The following is a 9,053-nucleotide window of genomic DNA, read 5'->3' as shown; positions in this document are numbered from 1 at the left end:
ACAGTATTGCATGGCGGACACAATTGCATCTGACACCGGTACTTCTTTCTCGAAAACAACTGTTACTTCAGAGGGAGCCATTTCTCACAATGTTGAAACTATCAACAGCTCTTCATTGGTTGTTACCAAGTAAGTTTTTAGACTAACAATTATTTTGAGTAATTACCAATAGTGTCCAGGGGTGGGTTTCACAAAGAGTTAGGACTAGTCTTATCTTGAGTTAGGACGAGTTAGTAGTCCTAACTTAGGACTAGCTGTATGTTTTTGATATCTCTTAGGAACAGTCCTAAGTTAGGACTAGTCCTAACTCTTTGTGAAATCGACCCCAGTACCTTTAAAGCCAGCCCATGTGTAGATGGCGGTAACCATACCTAACTGCTAGAAGAGCAAATTGTAAAGGTGATCATCCAAATTTCTAAAGATTCCTTTTCTATTGTGTAGATAACGAGTTTTTCCGCAATGTTTTTTATAGAGCACTAAAAAAGCCACGTGAACATGGCCCTTTGTTGTGCCAGTGAGGAGTTTTGTGCATCGTTTTCAAGGCACTGCAATGAGAACAGCATGGCCATTTCTACAACTGGACTGCAGACGAGATGTTGTGGGATTCGGACGGCGGTTTTTTAATGAACTTTGCAATAAATTTGTTACAATTTTCAAAGCACTGAATGTGTGAACAAAGCATTTGGCCATTTTTAATAATGCGGCATGGAGGCACTTGGATGTGGACGTCGCTTGGTATGAATTTTGGAGGTAAATTTGTGAAAATTTTTGACAAGATTTTGTATTGTCAATTAAATCCGGTCACATGTGTAGAAATGTTCACCTCTTAAAAACAAACCGAGGGAAATTGTGCATTTCCAAACCAGTTTGGACCAGTTTGAACATGCACAATTTTCCTCGGAAGAGGTGAACATTTCTACACAATATGTGACTGGATTTAATTGACAAAACAAAATCTCCACGAAATTTGGCTGTTTCAATGTTGCACGAGGGAGGAATTATTAACACACTTAAAGGCAGGTTTGTGTTAACCCACGACCAGTATCCCCACTTGGTGTATCGCAACATGCATAAAATAATTCAAACCTGTGAAAATTTGGGTTCATTTGGTAAACGAAGTTGCAAGAAAATAATGAAAGAAAAAACACCCTTTCAGGGTGTGGTTTCAGATCATAGATGCCTGAGAAAAGCTTTATGAAAACTTTCTCAGGATAACTTTCCGTATGGCGCCACCACTTTTACACTTATTTTTACAAAAAGGGATATCTCATCGAGGTAAATTAGATACTATATTATTTCATATCGAATGAAAAAGTGGTGGCGCCATACGGAAACTTTTCCCGTTCGATTACTAAACTGACTTATATCCATTTTCTTAACAAAGTCTTCCAACAACTGTTTTACTATACAGGTTTCTGCAAGAATCAGCCAAGAATCAAGAGCCATTGGAGCAACTGCATTGAAGGCACTGCTTAGTGAGGTGAAGGCACTGCTGACTTTCAAACATTAAAAACTGTAACCAGAGTTAGCTGAATATATTTAAAAACTGTAACCAGAGTTAGCTGAATGTATTTAAAAACTGTAACCAGAGTTAGCTGAATGTCTATGGATTGTGTGGAAGCTGTGTGTGTGCTGTTTGTCTATGGATCTTGACGAAGAGTCGCCAAAGGATCAAGGTAGGGGCAAATTGCTTCATCCGACCTCCATCTTTTAAGGAAGCTAGTGCGAATTCACTTCCTTAATGAAACTTGGACTGCATTTCCTTACGAAATCTCTTGACCAGACCTCAGTAGATGGAACATTAAGTAAACCTTGCCATGTAGAACTAGAACAATAAGAAACCTTATCAGGTAGAATATACAGAAACATTATCAGATAGAACTTTAAAGAAACCCTACTAAATAGAATATTAAAGAAACCTCATCAAACAGAACATTGAAGAAACCTCAGAAACCTCATTAGAGAGCATTGAAGAAACCAATATCAGATAGAAAATTTAAAAAACCTCTTCAGATGGAACTTTGAGGAAACCTAGAATATTAAAGAAACATCATCAGATGGAGCATAAACCTCACCAGTAAAGAATTAAAGAAACCTCATCAGGTAGGATATTAAAGAAACTTCCTCAGATAGAACAATGAAGAAACCTTAATCAAATTAAAGAAATTAAAGAAACCTCATCAGGTAGAGTATTAAAGAAACCCCATCAGATTAATTCATTAGGGCATTATTTAGATGGCAGTTAAGTCCAAAAATGCGCACTGCGTTAAAGTTTGACCTATCAAGAAGAAAAACAAAAAATATAAGCATTTTCACACACAAAATAAAGGAGGTCGGATTTTGCAAGTTTGTCAAAGGAGACAAGACAGAGAAACAAGATAGAAGACTGCGAAAGGTAGCGAAGATCTAACCCGTTCTCTTGCAGAGTCCCACCCCTGTTGTAACGCCCCATGCCCACTACAAGATGTTCCAGAAACTTGTTGATGTTGTCCCAAACGAAAAGTTTTTAAGGTGAAGTCACATGGTCTCGGGGCTTTTTCTTGATTGGCATATTGGTCGAAGCCAATGATGCTTTTTAGTTAGAAGACTATCAATCTTTCTGGAACTTTCCATTGGTGCTGAAACTTAAAGTCGTCAGTTGTCATATTTAGTTATAATTGTCATGATTTCTTAATTAAAGCATAACGTTCAGTGTCATATAGGGCTAACACTACAATTTAATAGTCAATTACTTGATGTAATCCATATAACAGATAAACTTGATAGGGTTAATAAACTAAAATAATATGGTTTGATTATTATTTAGTCACAATTGACATGATATTATATTTCAAGCATAACTTTAAGTACCAAATACCACTAAACAACTGACAAGCTACTTGATGTAAAATCCATTTGAAAATATCAAATTGTAAAGTATGTTTTGACTAAAAACTTTTCCTGAATAATAAAACAAAATTACACAAATGGCATTTTTTACTGTGCCAATGGGCATTGTAATTAAAGGCTAGACCTCTTTTTTGTAAGGTTATTTCAAACAACTAACTTATTCCTGTCAAATCTGCATTCATTATTTTGATAATAAATGTTTGATATGGGAGTATTAAATACTTAATTTAGATATGCTAAATTAATATTTACATCTTCCTAACATCAGCATTGAGTCAATTTTGAATGCAGCTAACTGAGCATAAATGAAAGCAAGTCCTTTAAATTGCAAACAATTAGTATGGTATAATACAAAACAAAATCTAGCATTTTTAGCTGTAACTCTCGCTCTTTTGTAGGAAAAAAAATCAACACTACTCTTTGCTTTTCTGAAGGTAATCTGAGATGAGCTGCAATCAAAATTTCCCCGTCCGATCAACATTCCTTTGATAGTTAATGTTTTGATTTAGGAGTATTAAACACATAATTTAGACAATGCAGCTAAATTAGTATTTACACTCCTAAAATCAGCATTACACCAAAAGATGAATGTAGGTACGGTACAAACAAAAGCAAGCCCTCTAAACTATTTTAATTGCGAATTACTTTCCCAAAATAAGTCAATTTGTTCGCGCTGCGAAAGACAAAGAAAGACACAAGAAGAAGAGGACAAAGAAGAAGAGGACAAACAAGAAGAGAAAGACAGAGGGGGGAGCAAGTTGTCTTCATCTTGAGAAACCAGAGATGTCAGCCATGAGAAACAGTGATACTAGGTTTGTATTGGTGGTAAGATAGTCTAGGCCTAGAGTAATGATAGTCTTGGCCTAGGTAGACTAACCTTTCAGTCCTTCAAGGTTCTTGGCCCTGAGGTTGAAGGCAGAAGTTGAGCAGATAATGACGAGTCAGGTTAAGTATTTGGTAAGTGAAGGAAAACTAACAATCGTTCTTTTCCCAACAATTCTAACAATCGTTCTTTTCCCAGCAGCTCTAACAATCGTTTTTTTCCCCCAGCAATATTAACAATCGTTTTTTCCCCCAGCAATATTAACAATCGTTTTCCCCCCAGCAATATTAACAATCGTTTCCCCCCATCAATATTAACAATCGTTTTTTCCCCAGCAATATTAACAATCGTTTTTCCCCCAGCAACATTAACAATCGTTTTTTCCAGCATCTCTAACAATCGTTCTTTTCCCTGCATCTCTAACAATCGTTCTTTTTCCAGCATCTCTAACAATCGTTCTTTTCCCTGCATCTCTAACAATCGTTCTTTTCCCAGCATCTCTAACAATCGTTCTTTTCCCAGCATCTCTAACAATCGTTCTTTTCCCAGCATCTCTAACAATCGTTCTTTTCCCAGCATCTCTAACAATCGTTCTTTTCCCAGCATCTCTAACAATCGTTCTTTTCCCAGCATCTCTAACAATCGTTCTTTTCCCAGCATCTCTAACAATCGTTCTTTTCCCAGCATCTCTAACAATCGTTCTTTTTCCAGCATCTCTAACAATCGTTCTTTTCCCAGCATCTCTAACAATCGTTCTTTTCCCAGCAATATTAACAATCGTTTTTTCCCAGCAATATTAACAATCGTTCTTTTCCCAGCATCTCTAACAATCGTTCTTTTCCCAGCATCTCTAACAATCGTTCTTTTCCCAGCATCTCTAACAATCGTTCTTTTCCCAGCATCTCTAACAATCGTTTTTTCCCAGCATCTCTAACAATCGTTTTTTCCCAGCATCTCTAACAATCGTTCTTTTCCCAGCATCTCTAACAATCGTTCTGTTCCCAACAATTTTAACAATCGTTTTCCCCACAACATCTCTAACAATCGTTTGTTTCCCCAGCAATATTAACAATCGTTTGTTTCCCCAGCAATATTAACAATCGTTTTTTCCCAGCAATATTAACAATCGTTCTTTTCCCAGCATCTCTAACAATCGTTCTTTTCCCAGCATCTCTAACAATCGTTTTTTTCCCAGCATCTCTAACAATCGTTCTTTTCCCAGCATCTCTAACAATCTTTTTTTCCCAGCATCTCTAACAATCGTTTTTTCCCAGCATCTCTAACAATCGTTCTTTTCCCAGCATCTCTAACAATCGTTCTTTTCCCAGCATCTCTAACAATCGTTCTTTTCCCAGCATCTCTAACAATCGTTCTTTTCCCAGCATCTCTTACAATCGTTCTTTTCCCAGCATCTCTAACAATCGTTCTTTTCCCAGCATCTCTAACAATCGTTCTTTTCCCATCATCTCTTACAATCATTCTTTCCCCAGCAATATTAACAACCGTTTTTTTCCCAGCAATATTAACAATCGTTTTTCCCCAGCAATATTAACAATCGTTTTTCCCCAGCAATATTAACAATCGTTTTTTTCCCAGCAATATTAACAATCGTTTGTTTCCCCAGCAATATTAACAAACGTTTTTTTCCTCCAGCAATATTAACAATCGTTTTTCCCCAGCAATATTAACAATCGTTTTTTTCCCAGCAATATTAACAATCGTTTGTTTCCCCAGCAATATTAACAATCGTTTTTTTCCCAGCAATATTAACAATCGTTTTTGTCCCAGCAATATTAACAATAGTTTTTTTCCCAGCAATATTAACAATAGTTTTTCCCCCAGCAGCTCTAACAATCGTTTTTATTCGCAACAGCCCCTATCAACACTATCCCCACATTAACTTTTTACCTGTTTTTGTTTTCCACAGTCTGTTCTACAGTATATGCTAACGATGGTACACTGGAACTCTGGTTTGCTAGGTGACAGGTAAAGGTTGTCAAGGTAATCTCATAATACATCCCAGTTTGACTTGATGTAATCACAAATAATAACCTTTGTTTAGAACTTTTCTTCCAAGTATGCAGATTGTGTTCCCTCTGAAGATGATGAGCTAGTTTGTGAACTGACAACTTCTTCAAGCAGGACTAAGTTGGAGGAAACACTCTCCATTTCATGTCCCTGTCGAGTGAGCAGATGTCAGTGAGTTCAACAAGTGTTCAACAAAGTTCCAGTACCGGGTAAAAGTATTTGGTATCTCCCACAAGAGTGCGCTTTGACGGTCGTAACCAAACCTGTTTCGGTCAATGGCAAGTGATTTACCAATCACAAACTCAACCGAAACGGTTATTGGTTACGACCGCCAAAACGCACAAGAACAATGTTTTGTCTTCCACATCAGTGTACAACCTGTTCTTTCCATGTGTACAATTTTTGACCGGCATTCTGCCCATTTCGGCTTTATAGCATAAAAATGTTAAGCACTATTTTCTGAACCTGATGTGACCCCAGTAATAAAACAAAATTAGTATAAAAATGGCTCTTATATAATGGTGCAGTTCCAGAAAAGATCACTATTCTTCACAAATCAATCTAAAGATAGTAATGGGTACTTGTTTCATTCCTTGGACTATATTCAGCTCCTTGGAGAGTAAACAGCCTTTTGTTGTATGTAACACACCAAGCTAAATCAATCACAAGAACCATCTCTGCTCTTAATGGCACACATTTACTTTGACGAGAAGCAAGTACACACAAGGTCTTGCTTATGGACCCAAGTGTATGACAATGATTCGAACCCAACCCATGATGACCACGACGTGAGTCGTGCACTAAAACGCTCGGCTATTACAAACCAACTGCTCACTTTTCTAAATATGTTTCCTTTCTTTTCAGTAGGTTGTGTTTCTTCTGAAGTTGATGAACAAGTCTTTGCACTGAAGTCTTCCTCCGAGATAATCTACCTTCAGCAGAGAATGAGACCATACACAACAGTAACTCAAGGTACGAATATCAAGAATATACTTACTCAATGGAACAATATGGCTCAATGTTATCATTTTGGAGGATAGTGGAACAAACTATGGAGACCTCTGACAGTTATTATACTTGCAAAGACAAAATAAAAAAGCATCAACACGTTTGTGCAATAGCATTTGAACCACTCAAACTAATTTGACATAGAATTTGTTTGAGAGATTCAAAAACTATAACATAAATGTGTCGGTGGTTTTGTTTGTCTTTGCAAGTACAACAATTTATCAGAATTGTTCAGAGTTTGTTCCACGATCCTCCAAGATGGAGTAATTGTTCATTGAGTAAGTACTAGATTCTTGATTTTTCATTTGTGATTCATCAACTGCGAGCACATGCCTTTTGCCCAATCCCCTTTAGTTACACCACTGGTGATGAACTGAGTGAAGCTATAAGACAATAGGTTTCTCACTCGTAATATAGACCATTGTCAGATTCCCTGTATACACAACAACGCATAGTGCTATCTCTCAATTTATGAAAAGGGACCAGACTATTTCCCGATCCAGCTTCAGCTTTGTTACAGTGGTTTGAATGAAAGAAAGATATAGCTGCACCATTATAAAAGTCTGTTCAGACTATAACCTTTGAATTACAGATACTTGTTTGACATGTTTGTATACGTTTGGTAATGACTCTGAAATTTGATGGCAATAAAAACTTACTTGGTAAGAAATACAGCTGCTTTGGATAGCATAATGCTGCATTTCATGAAACTTTTACTTCGAAGTACTGCGGTTGTGGAAAATGCGGTTGTGGAAAAGTTGAATCTCAATTAAATTTGAGAAGCGTAACTGGCAGTAACGCTTCTCAGATTTGGAATTACAACTGCATATTAGTTTTTGGACACAACCGCTCCATATTTTCGGCAATATTTCAAAAACGCTACTATCTTTTGAAATGAAAAATTCAAAGCTTTTTGGTATATATTTACAAATATAGGATTGAAAGAAATAGTGGATTCCAACTACCAAACGTAGACAATCCCTTCACGAAATTTTTAGGATAACATTATGTTTGTGTTTTCCTTTGCAGTTTGACACGCTCTGATTGTGAAGCTACCAACGAATGGAGGAAGGAACTGCTCGGCTTGTATACCTGTTTTTGGACTCAAGGAAACCACCCGATGACGAAGGACTTGCTCAAGTTTAGTTAAGATTCACAACTACATGGGACTTTCTCAAGTTTATTATTTATTATTTATTCTAGCGAAATGGCTCTCTCGCAACTATCTCGCGAGACTGCTGTTCTGATCGAGACTATTGCTCTCACGTTACGGTCTTGTTTACATGAGAGCAGTTGTCATGAGATCAGAAGTCTCGCGCAGAGCAGCAGTATCGCGAGAGTTACGAGAGAGCTGTTTCGCTATCATCGCGACAGACATTTTAACGACTTGTCCACAAGTCTTCTCGATGAGCAGATCATTCTAGTTTGGGATTTCTATGATTCGGAGTAGTTGTAAATTATTACTTTACTTAAATCTAAGCTTCTTAGGTAGCTTAGTTTGTAGACCACCGGCTTGTTAATCCAATCCGTATAGGTCGGTGGTTCAAATCTAGTAAAAAATGTTCAGCCATAAATCATAGAACAAATCATAGAACAAATTACCAAGCCAATGACAGTTTCCCTTGTGTTTTTTTTTATATAGTCCAAGCTCCAGACCCCCAATATGAGAACACCCTACACTATTTGCTCCTCTCAATATTTTTATATGAAAATGTGCGGTAGGACATGCTGATCATAAATCAGGGTGGTGTATACAATTTTGACCCGGCGAAAGTACATTTTTTGGTCAAAAAACAAAATGGCCGCCGTTTTCCCCCCTGAAACCATATAAAACAACTCCCATTGACATATACCACCCTGAATCATGACCAGCATGTCCTACTACACATTTTTATATAAAAATATTGAGGGGAGCAAATAGTGTAAGGTACTACACTATTTGGCACTGTGGAGCTTAGACTAATATCTTAATACAAATTTTGATGAATGAAAGCACTAGCCACAGTAACATCAGCATAATCTTAACCCACATTTTAACCCCTTATCCCTAACCCTTACTACAACAACTAACACATTTACCCACATAACCTTAGCACATCCCACAGTGCACATCCAATTAATTTCCGTTTGTTTATTATATAAAACAGGCATTTTGTCAATCTAGCATTCAAAATAAGTTTTGTATTACAAACAAAATGTTGTTATGTATTGCCCCTTACTTGGCTGATATCTTAGTTCAAATGCGCACGTTGTCCTGTGAAATATGTATACATGTAGTTTATGTTTTGAACAAGTTGTATGAATA

At 36.9% G+C, this 9,053-nt stretch overlaps 1 long non-coding RNA gene across 4 annotated transcripts; it reads left to right on the top strand.

Moving 5' to 3' along the window:
• Positions 1-1,534: 1,534 nt before the first annotated feature.
• Positions 1,535-8,358, top strand: LOC139944416 (uncharacterized). Of its 4 annotated transcripts, XR_011786957.1 has the most exons (5): positions 1,535-1,676; positions 5,640-5,698; positions 5,775-5,949; positions 6,605-6,712; positions 7,778-8,358. It is a non-coding gene; the product is annotated as an uncharacterized lncRNA (long non-coding RNA). The 4 variants fall into 4 exon arrangements; XR_011786956.1 differs by having other exon boundaries at positions 5,640-5,949; XR_011786955.1 differs by lacking the exon at positions 1,535-1,676 and having other exon boundaries at positions 5,550-5,949; positions 6,608-6,712.
• Positions 8,359-9,053: the final 695 nt, after the last annotated feature.

Source organism: Asterias amurensis, chromosome 11 (genome assembly GCF_032118995.1).
Source record: "Asterias amurensis chromosome 11, ASM3211899v1".
NCBI classification, from domain to species: domain Eukaryota; kingdom Metazoa; phylum Echinodermata; class Asteroidea; order Forcipulatida; family Asteriidae; genus Asterias; species Asterias amurensis.
The sequence above is the reverse complement of the archived record's forward strand: the minus strand, read 5'-3'. Positions and strand labels throughout refer to the sequence as shown.